This window comes from Diadema setosum, chromosome 11 (assembly GCF_964275005.1).
Source record: "Diadema setosum chromosome 11, eeDiaSeto1, whole genome shotgun sequence".
Taxonomy (NCBI): Eukaryota; Metazoa; Echinodermata; class Echinoidea; order Diadematoida; family Diadematidae; genus Diadema; species Diadema setosum.
Genome location: NC_092695.1, coordinates 4,917,169 through 4,926,262, shown reverse-complemented (window position 1 = coordinate 4,926,262; position 9,094 = coordinate 4,917,169).

Sequence of the window (9,094 nt, the reverse complement as noted above, 5' to 3'; positions counted from 1 at the left end):
CATAACCACTATGAACCCAGTCAGGATGATCATTAAAAGGGCCTACGGTAATATCATTTTCATCACAACAACTATCATCATTATCAACGTCATCATCATCATCATCATCATCATCATCATCATCATCATCATCATCATCCTCATCATCCTCATCATCAACAATATCTCCATCATCGTCACATCATCATCATCATCATCATCATCATCATCCTCATCATCATCATCACAGTAGCCTAAATGTCATCCTTAGACTGCATGTCAAAAACAATTAACTGCCATTAACATGTTTTCCTTATTTATGGCGATATCATCGCACTGAATTTTCTATTTCAACGTCACCGTGAATTAATTTCGTATAATAGACTAGCATAATCGTGCGACAGACGAGGATTAGGGTCTTTCCTATAAATTAGGCTGTGTACAAAATTGCTCTTGAGTGCTTGCATTACGTTATGAATACTATAACTGAAGAAAATTAATCAGCCTCGAATATTTACCTCCTCACAAATTCAATAATGCGGATATATCCGCATTACTTGTTTGTTAAGGACCCGAGTATTCCATTATATTATTTGGAAGCTGATATCATCCGGATGATATCCGCACCCAGATTTGGAGTTTGTTAACGCCATTCCTAGATAATGCGGATCATTTCCAAGTTGTCCAAGTTGGTCATCCTTTTTATCATCGGAAAGGCGTAGGCATACCCAATTGTGACAATTTTGAAATTCACACTGCTCTGTTTTGTCTATCTTAAATAAAGTAATAAGATTGGTATGTCCAACACATGTTTATTGGATTGCAACTAGGAGTAAAAACTTGTATTGTGTATGAGTGGTGCCATTGATGGTGAACATGCTCAAGTGCCATTGATGGTGAAACTAATTAACATGATAATGATTGAAATTTGTGTGTCAGTGTAGTGAAGTACACACTACATAGTATAGAGACTTGGTAATGTAGGTGTATTGAGAACTGGTTTTGGCTGGTTGGAAGTTGGCCATTTGGTTGCACCTAGGTAGAGGAGTGTAGTAGAAGGGGTCAGACACGCCCTAGCTGCCATGTTGAGTGGACAGAGTTCTCTAGAGCTGTCACACGGCACAGTCTACTTTGCAACATGCAGCAATTCGTCTGAGAGTTTAATCTAAGCAGCTGTAAACTACTGAGTTGAGGAAGGCTGCTAACCTGCCAGCAGAGTTGGAGCTGGTTTTGCAGTTTGTAAGCTGTATTCGAGCAATTTTTGGTCACCCCCGATGGCACTAAGGACGGAACAGAAGTTTCCGTGTCGCACTACGGACTGGACTGGAGTTTGAGTAATGCACTTAAGCTGGGACTGCATGGCCTAGCGTCTCCATGTTGCTGAGACAACGTGCATGCGAGGGTAGACGAGTTATCGCGATAGCCATCTCGCGTTGGTAGTGAGAGTCGCGTGGTTACATCGTTAGTTAGCGAGACTAGTGGACACGTCCATAGACTTAGAGAGGCCAGATCATGCATTCGATACACATTCGCATAAGAGAGCAGAAGTATTTTCAAAAGTCTGATGAACTTTCAAAGACTCGTAGTGAGATGAGATACACTTCAACACACCGAGATATATTTGATTTGTACCTATTGAGACCCAGGTTGTTGTGAAATTTTCAGGTGGTGTATAAGTATGAAATACCAAATTTCCCAGATGTGACATTGGTCATTATTGAGTTGAATCATAATATGCATAATGTATTCAGGTCAAGTCTGTTTCAGGTAAATCAATGGAGAATGTGGCTTTAAAGTGTGATGACTGGGTTTAAGACTTAAGTGAGATTATGAAGTAAGATGTGGCAGTGATTCTGAGCCAGAATTTGCAAATTTTCAGGACAAGTCAATTCAGGACTGTCAATTGAGTTGTGGTAGCCCTGTTGGGTGGGCACGATATAGATAATGGACGTGAAGAGATAGAGTTTTAGATGTCAGGTGAGATAAGGACCTGGACATTTTGGTAAATTTGGATTGACTCAGAATCAGAGAGGTCGCACAGAGTCAAGTCAGCTCAGGACTTGCTGTGGACCAGAGTTAAAGCCAAACTTAATTGGTTAACAGCAATAGCATCTCATATGACCTGTATACATGAGACGGAATTGAAGCAAAGGGAAGTCAATTTGTGAATTAAGTTTGATTTTTTTTTTTTGTGAGAATAATTGAGGTTGGGTCCGTGACCTGGTGGAATGGTTTGAGGTCAAGACAGTGTCAACTGATGTGTTTAATCTCTTAAGGGGGCGATGCACTTTCAAACAGCAAAAGTGAGATTTCGATATTGACTTTTGCATCGGTTTAATGTTTGGAATTTGGAGATTTGAATGGACGAGTTTGCTATAGAAATGGAGTGACCAGTCAAGCAATCCTTTGTATGTGAATTGAACTTTATTGGAAATAAACCTTGAGAGGTAACTGTACATGGCATGTGTGAAGTTATCCTTATTTGAGTAAACCCACGTGACACCAATGACGATTATCCGTCTTTTCCAGTGGTCTTTTTTGTTTGTTTATTTGTTTTGTTTTGTTTTGTTAAAAACCTCGTAGAAAAGGTACATGAAAAAACCCCTAAAAAACTCAATTTCATGGAATACTGTCAGGATCATTTTTATATGTTGATAATAATAGTATTAAGGATGTTTTTGTGAAATATACTCATAACTCTTTGTCATTATCCCCCTCCCATTAGCGTCTTCGTTGCCATCATGCTACCTTCATCTTTGTCGTCACTTTCGAAAATGTTGTTTCCGGATTAACGAACCTTGTTTCATTGTTGGATTAACGAACCTTCGGAGTAATATAAACCTTATCTAATTTTTGGAATTACGAGTCTTTAGAGCATATATTTATTGCTTACAGCATCATGTCTACATCGTCTTCACGATTTTATCATCTATATAGGCCCAAGAATGATATAGAAAAATGCAAAATGTCACAAAGCAATACAGAAAAAAAATCCTAATTTTGAACAAAGAAAATGAATGTAGTTCTGTTTATTCTCAACTAATATCAAACACACTCTTCCTATATCACTGGATTAGGTTCTGTACGCCTATCTATCGTGAGTGCTTCTGCATTTCACGCACGTTCAATTGAAAGTACACTTGGCTGGGATTGAAGATTCTTTTCGCCGATTTCAACTTAGACTAGTTGTGCTAGTGACCGGGTTTTCGTTGTCTTATCAGGGATTAATGATTATCAATTGACGTCAGAAGGTACTCCATGGTATCAGTAAGATGAAACTAACCCTTTCAAGACGACCAGATAAAAATATCATTGGCGTTGTAAATAGCACGGATGCCGGCGGTATTGGTAGGCATCTTGTCCGCGGACATGTGATTCAAAGTGGCACTGTCAGGGCCCTCGGGATAAGTGATTTCCTTTCATTCTTATCTATTTTTTTTTTTTGGTGCTTTTTAATTGAACGAGGATGAGCCGCCTTTAAAGGAAACCAAATCCAAAGTACGTAAATGTTAATAGAACACATCAGTATAAGGTTTGAGAAAAATAGGACAATCAAATCAAAAGCTATCTATGATTTTTTTTTTAAAAGTCTTGGTGCCGTCATCGCTGGATAAGAAGACCACTACAGTTCATGACGTCACAATGGACAACAATATGAAGAAACTTCAAGATAATTCAACAAAATTTGTATTCGTGAAAAGTACGCATTCCATCGACTTGCATGCTGACATTATTGATATTCACATTCTTCTCATGCTTTCTGAAAGAGGTAAGTTAAGTGCTCTTTTATTGTGCTAAAGAAAAGTGAAAATATGTTGAATTGTCGACATTTCTGTGGTTTTGGTGCTTTATCTTCAAATTGTAATTTTTACCAATTATTGTTCGTTGCTTTCATTGTTTCATTAGGTAGACAGAGTAAACACTTTTTGCTCATTTGAACATATTTTGCTGTTCATAATATTGTGTGTTTCGAAAGATTAATTTTCCTGTTTCTCTTTCAAATTGGCTGAATTCTTGCGAATTTCTCTTCGATCTGTAAGATTTTACTAATATTCATTTATAGTTCCGTCTGCTCTTTCTTCAGTGTAAGCAAACATGCCGTTAAATTCAGAGGTGCTTATTAAGGAGGACAAGGTGACATTTTCTGCGGCAAATCCCAAGGACTTGATAGGCTAATGCGAGAAAGTTGTTGCCGACAGAGCAAAAGGAAAACATAGAATAAAACACACATTCCCTTCCGAACCACACACACACACAAAAATAACATTAAGTATTTGAATATTGGACTCCTCAAGTGCAATTATACCACTGGGAAACCAAAGCGGACGAGTTCCTTCATTTGTAACTTTTGAAGTAAGATTACTGGAAAGGGAATCATTGTCCTCACCATTATTGCATATGTTTGTTATTGTAAGACAGAATCAAACTAATTCCTCGTCGAAATTGCCACCTTTAAATATCCATTCAACAAAACATCTTAATTGGGCATTATTACTAAAACCGCGGGATAATTATTAATCATATTATTAGTCTCTCAGAAACTATTTCCTGCAAGATACATCACCGTTTTTCTTTTCAAGCGAGAAAAGTGTCTGTGCGCAGAATCTCCTCCGTATAAGCAGGATGAACAATCATCCAGATCGGTTACACTGATAAACCTCTCCTCCGTTCAACTCTCACTCAAAGAACGAGGAGTGCCTGCTGCCAAGATTGTGTTACAACAACAATTAAAAAACAGTTTAACGCTCTCGTAAGTATAATATACCCGCTTCACCCGAAGAAAAAGGAGAAGCAATTTACACTGAAAAAGGAGAAACTACGACTGATGAAGATAAACAACCCACCAAAACGCGTTGGAGCTATGGCGTCCGCGCTACCGCTCCACCGCTTGGCGAATTTTCGATTTACGCCCTGCTCTCACGATGTCGACGCGGCGCTGTTAACCACCCTTCAGGTGTAATTTTCCATGCGTTCGCGCACGAGGTTTTTCAATCATCAATCAAGCTTCTGCCACAACTCGTCCACCGTCAGAGATTTTCATGCTTCAAATCGTTTCAGTCTCGATTTATCGCCTTTTGCTATTGTGAGGGAATTTGAAAAGCATCATTTAATGAAATGATACTTCACTGGCGGTGCTACTGAAGTATCACGCTGTCATGCCTCTGTGCACCCAGGGTTTCAATAGTGTTCAAGCACATGTGAAGAGCATAGTAAAGACCAATTAAATGATACTGTTCCAAATCATATCTTAATCAAAATATGCATTGTTATCATCTTGTTAAGGTGGTAGTATGCTACCTCCACATTGATTTAACTTCTGTCTACGAGACATATTGAACACAATGTGACACTCTTGATGAAAATTTGTGTATAATTTCAAAAGAAAAGAATGCGAATACTTGTCCTTTGGGGAATATAATAGCAATACACTATTCTCTTTATAACGTATAAGAAATTACTCTATAGCATGGCATTCAGCCCTCCCCTCAAAAAAGAGGGGAACTTGTGTGTGGTTGTGGTCTTTTCTACAAGACGTTTTATTCTAGGGTTTGTCAACAGAAAGACCACACCCAAGCTTTCACCCGACATATCATGGCGCACCGTAGATCCGCCCCAAACATGAACTTTAGTACCAAACTGTGACCTTTATTGTTTATCAATAATAAAATAAACACACTTCAGTATAATGATAAATTAATGATAGTATCTGAGGCAACTGCCAGCGACGTGTACATGAAGCTGAAGTCCAGAAATCTTGTCAATTCATGTGGATCTCATAGGTCAGTGCATACTTAGTGTGCCATAGGCAATGTCGATCCAATTTTCACAACAGCATCAAAAGAGGTAATGGATTTCTGGACAGAGCACACATTGCCAATTTGCAGTAAAGATAAATCACGTCGTAAAAAAATGGAGCATGATCAGGTTCATCTACATTGTACCACAAGTACCACGCACTATATTGGCAGAACTAGTCTCGTCTAGAGTAGATGTAAAATTAGTGACTCTAAAGGAAGTCAGAAAAATAAATAAGTTGAAAGAGAGCATTCGAATTTTAGCATATGATGTTTAGTGGGCCGTCGATCCAGATTGATGAAGATAATAATGATAATGGTGATGATGATGATGATGATGATGATAATAATAATAATAATAATAACAATAATAATAATAATAATAATAATGATAATAATAATAATAATAATAACAATAGCAATAAAGCAATAACAACAATAATAACAATAATAACAATGATAATAATGATAATTATCATTATTATTATAATGATAATGATAACAACAATAATAACGAAACTGATATTACTATATACTGCTATTTCTAATGATGACGATATTATTGTAACTGTTTCTTTTTCAGTAGTTTTACAGAAACCTGAAGCGCTGTTACAACATACAGTTTTTATGAAATGATCATTTAATCTGATTATATTTTTAACAGTTTACTCTTGACCTTAAGAGCTTCTTCTGTGACACATAGTCGGAGTTGTTGTGGTGAAATATTCCAGATAAGAGATCCAGCATATGAGAATGTGCGCTCGACTGCCTCGGTGTTTGCTCGTGGGATTTGAAGTAATGTTTTGCCGTTCTGCGAGCGGAGTTGATATAGATAAAAGTATGGATTTCAAAACTGCTCTAAGAGTTGATGGAAAATTTCATAGATATCAAAACCGACTGACCTTTAACCCTCGGCATGCCATATCCGTTTCCTGTCCATTGGTTTGTGTGTGAAATTTGTGCACATTTGACTCATTGACATAGAGAGGATTGAGGAGCTATCGTGAGGGAATCTGAAAAATCGATTGTATTCATCCATCCAATAGAAGGAGCGCAAGTACCATAATGGGGAGATCGTAAAAATATGTACCTATAAATCACACATTGCTTTAAGATGATGATATCACTGAAAATTGCTTAGGGTATGGAGAGTATATAAATACCATATTCTGCAGATAGCATCACAGTTTCTACATTATACATCCTCAATACATCTTAATGTCTGTTTCGGGAAATTGATGGTAACACCAAGAATAGTGTCTAGAAAAAATAACTCAAATGCTGGTAACGTTCGAGCATGTAATCTGTTGCTTTTTTGTGCCATATGTAGGCATAAAATACCACCTCCTTCTCCTTCTCAGAAACGTTGAATACTGACTACATTTACACTTATATTTATAGCATTGGAAGAAATGAGAGGAAATGGCATCGCAGAAATGTTTATACAGGTGAGCGACTCCGAAGTTTTCTTTTACCGTCTTAGCCCATCTTTGGTATACGATTCGACTTTTACGTCCTTTTCTTTGCTGGAACAATAGCTCGATTGGTGTTATATTCGTTGCATCTAACTTGATGTAAGAGTAGGAGAAGATGATATGGGAATACTAGCTGATCGTGTTATTTTTGTCTTTTGCCGAAAATCCCCAGGTCCCCCATCCCGTGCCGCCTCCTCTTTAAATCCCCTCGAAGGCCGTTACTAATACGACGTATAGCCGGCTATTTTCTTGGCATAAATGCCGCCCATAATCGTGTCCTAAAAACGTGTTTTTCTCTTTTGCTACCCCCTCTCATCCTGATCCTTCCCTCTCCATTTTCTTCACAGCGTCTGATTTGAGGATGTAGATCTCTCCCTTTCCTCCCTTTCTCTTCGACTATCAAAATGAACAAGACAAGGAAATAAAGTAATATAAGTGTATACATTATACACTTGTAGTGTGTATAAGTAGATAGTGACGTAGATACGCTTAGCTAGAATTTACTCATTCATGTTATGTATATAATATATCTATTATTGTTTTTTTTTTTGGTAAAGTTATCTATTCCATTATCATCACTCCATCTCTTCCACACTGAAATTTTATGGAGACCTTTTCAATCTTAGTTTGTTTGTTTGTTTGTTTGTTTGTTTTTTGTTCTGATCTCAACTGCCTTTTCGCTATTTTGATCAGTTTGAGAGCTGCAAGGTCACATGACAAGAAATCCCAACTGATCTCAAGATTGAAGCGCCAAATCTGAGACACTCCTATAGGTAGTGTTTTGACCAAGAGTTTCGCTTCGTATACTACTATGCAATAACTTCATCCCTACTCGTGGAAAAGACTCATAATGCAGACAAAATGACCATTGTAGATAATAAGTCAAAAAAAAAAATCTCTAGGCTTTCTCTTCCAAGAAGTACAGTCATGTGATCACTGCTATTGAACAGTTGATGAACTTCGTGAAGCAGGAGAACATAAAAATGATAAAAGAAGCAAAGTACCTCCACTAAAAACTGGCAGGACTACAATTTCAAAATACTCCGTGCATGTTCATCCACATATTTGCCCGCGGTAATAATATAGTTGATATATTCTTTTTACGACTCGAGTCAATTTCCATCATTCCCCTTTCTTCAGTGGCCTTTTTTCCAAGAATTGTGTTTTTATGGAAGTCGTGTGGCCGCCAATATGATATAGCAAATGGTCTGTGAAGCCATAAGCACTCATTAAGTATAACATATGACGTTATATTTTCAATATCTCAAGCATCGTCATGCAGCGAGAGAGAGAGAGAGAAAGAGAGAGAGAGAGAGAGAGAGAGAGAGAGGGGGGGGGGGGAGGGAGAGCAAGACATGACCTTATACGTCCCCAGTCCAAGATAGTTTTCCCCCTTTTTGTTTGTTTATATTTTGGAAAGCGCGTTCAACATGGAGGATGTCGATTAATCTTATGTTGATGACTATAGTTACGCATGTCTGGAACGTTCTATAGTCCTCTTGTGAAAGTACAGAAAGATAAAGAAGTTTTCCTATTGTCTTTAGGTTGTAACACTGTTAGCTTTGCCTTAAAAAATGTGTTTCCTCGTACTTTAATGTAGTTACTGTTTATAATGATGTTGTCTTTATCACCTGCTGTACATGAATTAATTCTGGATAATATTACAGTTATACACATAATAAATGTGTTAAAGTGATTCAAGTCTTGCAAGCCTTGCCTTTCAACAGACCCCTTTTTTCCATTTTTATGCTCACACTGTTTGTCAACTTTACAAAGCATGCATTGCTATTTTTGGTTATTGCATATTATATTTTATTATGTAGGTTATGATCCTTACAAAATGAT